This window comes from Brachyhypopomus gauderio, chromosome 2 (assembly GCF_052324685.1).
Source record: "Brachyhypopomus gauderio isolate BG-103 chromosome 2, BGAUD_0.2, whole genome shotgun sequence".
NCBI lineage: Eukaryota > Metazoa > Chordata > Actinopteri > Gymnotiformes > Hypopomidae > Brachyhypopomus > Brachyhypopomus gauderio.
Window position 1 is genome coordinate 3,689,769 of NC_135212.1, and position 6,069 is coordinate 3,695,837.

The 6,069-nt window shown below is 38.5% G+C and overlaps 1 long non-coding RNA gene across 1 annotated transcript; it reads left to right on the top strand.

Annotated features, from left to right (window-relative positions):
* The first annotated feature begins 4,444 nt into the window (after nt 1-4,444).
* On the top strand, nt 4,445-5,319 carry LOC143508728 (uncharacterized). The gene is made up of 4 exons (XR_013129437.1): nt 4,445-4,588; nt 4,671-4,748; nt 4,921-5,017; nt 5,119-5,319. It is a non-coding gene; the product is annotated as an uncharacterized LOC143508728 (long non-coding RNA).
* The last annotated feature ends 750 nt before the right edge of the window (nt 5,320-6,069 follow it).

A 6,069-nucleotide genomic window follows, 5' to 3' on the forward strand; every position in this document is an offset into this window, starting at 1 on the left:
TATAGCATTTGGAGTGGCAATTATATTTGTATATATATATTTATATATATATATATTTTTTTGTTGTTTTAGTGGTTAATTACAACACAGTTTAAAATGAGAAAACTTGAATATTGTACTTAAAGGAGCTGCCTGGTATTCCTTTGTTAAAATGGGATGACGTCAGTTGCACAGAGGACCATGCAGACTTGCTGAGTAAGTTTAAGTAGATAAACTGCACACGAGTACTAAACACACATCTACTAAGCACACTACTACTAAGCCTTTATAAGATGGTACTCCAGGTTCACGAATGCCTTGAAAGGCAAGGAGCTGATTTTCAGTTCTGAACATTTTAGCCTAATTTGCTAAAAATAGCAACTAAATCGCCAAGTTGCCAATACTGCTGCATATTTATCGCCATTCACAAAAGGGAGAGAGAAAAATTTTCACAGGGGATCTACCCCATCTTCCTGTTGTATGCCATGTGTCCAGTTACAGTTTTTGACCTGGTTGGTTCTGTTTCTTGTTTTAGTTTCATGGACTTTATAAAGCAGGGCTATTCAACTGGTGGCCCGCGGGCCAGAACTAGCCCTTTAATGAATTTGTACCGGCCCGCGGCCCATCTCCCCATAAATAATAATAATAAATATTTGATAAACCGGCATAAAAATAAATAACTTTTTATTTGCAACATTTTATGACACTGTGTGGCGCTTTACGGCACGTTGTGTCTCTATGCGGCACGAGTGTTATGTTCGCAACCACCCCCCCCCCATCCCGTCAACAATTTACGTTCGCCATTAGGGTTTTCTTGATTCTTCTTTTATACATTAAATAGTTGGTAGAATGGTTAGAAAGCAGGCACACAAATCCAGAATCTCCACTTTACAGATTAGTGAGATTACATTCTGTCCATTGCTGTGGAGCACAGTTACTGTTAATTCCAACCAAGATCAGATGCTAGATGCAGAATTCTATAGTGTTCAGAGACTATGAATAGTTTCCTGGTAGATAATTGCGAGACGCTCTCCATTAATCATACCTTTGTGGGGATAGGTAAATGCAAAGTACTTCAACAAGAATGTGAAAAATTTTATATTGGGCCAGACAGCTGTAGCCCAACTGAGCATTGAGCAGACAGAAAATGAGACAGTTTAGAACTAGAAGGGAAGTGAATATACAGAACACACTGCAGTTGGAAACACCAACACATATAAAAATGTGCAACTGAACTCATTCAGGTGGAGAGGCCAAAATAATCAAAGCAGCACCAGGATAGTAAAGTCTAACTGGAGACAGGGTGTGTTACGTCCCCCTCTCTACGGGTGCACAGGGTTGTCACTGGATGTAGGGTGGAATAAGATAAATTCGTATTATCCCAAGAGATAAATTTATAAGCAGTCTGGGAATTTTTCAATTTAGGTAAAATTTTAACAAAACCCTGCATGAAGCCCTTTTCTTTCACCTGGCTAAAACTAAATAACACATGTATGTCATGTTTTTGATATTCAATTATAATTATGGTAAAAAGTTGTAAATAAATAACTGATAAGTTTTAATTATGATCACAATTCTGATATTGAAAGTCAAATTTATGAGTTTATCTCTTTATTTGTCAACTCTCCCCGTTACAGCTGTAGTTTTCATAAATTCTTTAAGTGCAATACCTCTTATATATGTTCAAGTATAATATGAGATGGCATCAGTGTGGAGGAGCATCTTTGAGCACTACATGGCTAAATGTGGGTGAAATTAATTATGAAATTATGATAGAGAAAATAATGAGTTTGAATCTGAAATTTATGACAAAATTTGTCAGATTTTTTTTTACCTTCAAGTAGCAGAAAAGAGCTTACACAATTCAGTTCCCCACAAATACATAGATAAATTGACATGACACAAAATATACAATTTTCAAAATCATTTATTGTAGCCACTTCTCATTGGCTACAGAATTTCATCAACTTTAATAAAAAATGGTTTTGGTCTATGTCTGAAAGATGACTCCAAAAGAAATAATCTTAACAATTTTGGGGCTCTGGGATCTTTCTAGGTAAGCTGCACGTGGTCACTGGTCACTCAATTTGTTGAAGGTGTAGTGAATAGACTCATGGGCCAATGTCTCAGAATGCTCCAAGGTTCCTCTCAAGGTTTCTTCCTAATGCTCTTAGGGAGTTTTTCCTTGCCACTGTCATCGTTGGCTTGCACACTGGGGGCTTGGACTTGTAAAGCTGCTTTGTGACAACAACTGTTGTAAAAAGTGCTATATAAATAAGCTTTGATTGATTTAACAAACCATTAGAACACCTCTGGTATAGATCTTTGTGTGAGATGCGTAACAGGGAAAGAAAGGGAAAATCTGTGGATGAGTCTTTTTTCTTGTGAAAACAGTTTGTAACTTCCATTGATGAGAAATCTTGCTAACTTCACATAAATGCACATGAAGTCTCTGTTAAAGTCCATTTCACAAATTGAAGTTCAATACCCACAATGGGGAGCAGAATGGTTCATGGACTGAATCAATCAAGAATAACCTAATATCAGTGTTGCGAATAACGCAGTTAAAAATAACGGTGTTAGGTAACGGCGTCATTTTGTCAGTAACGGGATAATATAATTAATTACTTTTCCTGTCGTTACAACGCTGTTGACGTTACTGGTCATTAAAAGCGGTGCGTTACTATATATTGATATACTAACAGTAATGCGAGCGGACCGCTGCCCAGGCTAGTGAGGAGTAACAGATCTCGATAGGTCACAGTTCTCTGTGTGACACCTATATAACTTAACAGATTAACTTAAGCGATTGGCTAAGGCAGCATTATGGTAGCCAATCAGAGCCAGTGTTGTTACACGCCTGCCAAAGCACACCAGTAACACATGACACAAACAGAGAAGAGGCAGAAATGGCGAGTCAGGAGCAAGCCAAAGAAAAATTTGCATTTTCAAGGTGGCGATATAAACATTATTTAAGAAAATACTTGAAGTTCCTGAATGTCTACCAGACTGGGTATTTGATTTATTTAATTAAGAATAGAGGTTTTATTGTTAAGTTTACTTCTGTTGTGAACAAACCAGTTGTCTCAGGTTGGGAGAATTTTATTATTTATTTTATTCTCTTAGTTTTAATCAGCTGCTCTGAGGGCTCTTGAGGGTACAAGCCTCATGATCCTACTGCTGTGGTGTACTACAGACTGCAAGATCTGAATATACTTCAGAATAATCTATACGAAATGTGTAATATCAAACACTGGAATATGAACAGGCATGTTATGAAGAATGGAAAGACCAGACAATAAAAACTTACTAATATATCACCGGTTTACTGATAGAAGGTAAAGTGTCCCAAATACAAAACAACAAAATTGGTGTAATCTCTTCAGGAGTGGCATTGCCAACATAAACAAAATGCACATGAAACAAAAGTCAACACCAACACTAACAAAAGAAATGGCCAATAACTATAACTACACTCACAAAACAGAGGTAAACCCACACCCAAACCCACTCCCTACTACCAAAATGTAATACCACCACTATATTCAGATATATACAATATATTACAAGAGAAATCACAAATCATAAACCACGAGGAAAGCCAAAGTCACATCAGAAGCAGTGATGTCAAACTCGAAACGCGGAATCGAACTGAATCGATTCATTTGTATCACGGTGTTCTGAAACACTGTTTCGAAGTCCGTGTCAAAAGGGGAAAGTCACGTGACTGTTCCAAACACGGGGTTCGTTACGTCACGCAGTTTCGATACGCTTCGAATCTTTTCGCACGTTTTAGTCCGCACTTAAGTTCAAGCAGCTGGTCTGAGATCAAAATGTTTACTGATTACTTGTAATCAGTTCTGATTACAACTGATTACTTGTAATGCTTAATACATAAAGTATTACACAAACATTTCCCTACATTGCAATGTAAAATGAATAATATCAGCTATATCAATCCACTGACTAACAGTGTATCATAATGAAAAATACATCTTAATAATGGTATCAATAAAACAACCCTGTTCTCTGCAAAATAATATGTTTTCATGGCTATTTTTTTAGGGACACAATATGCTATGGGGGAATATTTCATGTCATTTTTCATAAAAAAGCACGTTACTTCTTCGATCTCTCCAAAACCCCACTTTTGCCATCACTAACTAAAAATGTATTAATAAAAGACGCTGCTTTCTCTGTCCACCAGATGGCGGTAATGTCCACTGGTTCATGAGGCTTCATGAAGTGAACATTTTTTTCGGCTTCAGTGCTTCAGAAAGCTTTGAATTCCCATCACTAGACCTATAACGATTAAACATATAATATCTACGCATCTTCCTCTTGTTAGAGCGCGTTTATTCGTCACTTCAAACGAGCTCATAACAAACTGCGCGGATTAACTGTTTAGTTCCCAAAGATAAATGAACGGTAATTGTTAATGAAGGCCAGGCGAGATGGACACCTGCTCACGACTTGTACTCGGCTATTTAAAGTCCGATCCAAGCAGCAAAGATGTGTTTCAATACGACTTTGATATTTTAGTGTGTAGCCGTAATGGGTCTTCAGCGAGTCTTCATTTTTATGACTCTGATCGCTGTCGTTAGTCTCGGTAAGTTTATCTGTGTGGCTGTTGTATTTGTATTGTGTTTCAGTTATGGGGATTCTGAGTTTGTCGTCCTCTCGTGTTGCAGCATTCGGTTCAACGGGAGAGCGAGAACAACGACGTGAAACTGGCCTGCTGCTATCGCGAGTGATCAGAGACTACAAAGGTTTGAGTGTTGTCTGTATTGTCTCCCAACAGTTACTGGGACACAACTATCAGGTCTTGGATGCACTGTAATCATGGCTGCTAGTTTAATTTGGTTAATGTGGTGTTTTTTTTCTGTGGCTTGACCTAAACTTACAGTTGTCTGCATTATGGGTGCAATCTCTGTTTTATAGACGCTCGTGGTGAACCAGGCCAGCTCAAGAAACTACTGCTTGTGGAAGGGTCAGGGATTGATTTGGACCTTGAGCAAGTGAAAGAATGACCTGGAAGGTAAAGTCTTGCTACTGTTGTGCTTTCCCCATTCTTGGTTCCTAGCCTTCACCTTGTTTAGCTGACTTCCTTTTCACCGACTTCCCCCATGTTCTTCCCAGGCATTAATAAAGCAGATGTAGTGGGACCATCTCTATGGGGTTGGGACCTCTGGCATTCTTTGCTGTGCCCTGAACGTCCTGCAGCACTCCAGACCTCAACCTTCTGTGTACTTGGATACAGACATGTGCATGATCAAAGGCTCCAGCAACTTCAAATCTGCTCTGCCTGTGGTTTGTGAATAAATGTTTTTGAGAACTTGCTGCTCAACCTGCCTTCTTTCAAATACAAAACTAGTCCACTAATGGTTCTGTAAGATGGTAGGTATTTCCTTATTCTGCTCTGGAGTAATGTGGTACTTGTTTAATCTGAAGTCTTGTCTAGGTGGTCATAGCCATCAGGGTTCACATGGCAGTGTACATTTATTGAGCCCTCCGTGTTCATAACTGGCACCAGGAAAATGGAATCACGACACATGGGTGATGGGAAGAGTTCTGAAGTTCAGTAAGGAAGACTGCTAGTTGTATACAGAAGAAATGGGCTGCATCTTAAGCATGACTAAACTGTCCAGCTTCTATGGAGTATATCCATCCTCCTCCTTGCATGGGTGCCTCTGCATTAATGGGTTGGTAAACTAGCATGGCGTATGTAGCCCTTTATCAAGCCCTTTTATCCGTTATATTTCTCATGTTGTTGTGAAACCCCAAGGCTCATAAACCAGGTTTGTTAAACCATGTTTATGCTTTTCATGCATTTTTGAAGTGTCGTTTTAAGACTGGGTCTGTGTACCTTCAGTAAGTAAATGAATATGATGCACAGAACCATGTTTAAAAGTGGTGAAGTGCCTGTTTGCAAAATGGTCCTGTGGAAAGATTTTTCCATTACATTGGTTTCTTGTTGACCTAGTAGTCATATTTGCCCATTAGGCTAGTGTGAAATATATATATATATATAATTAAAGGCGGGCATAGATTAATTATTTTAATCTCACTGAAATCTTGAAATTAATCTAT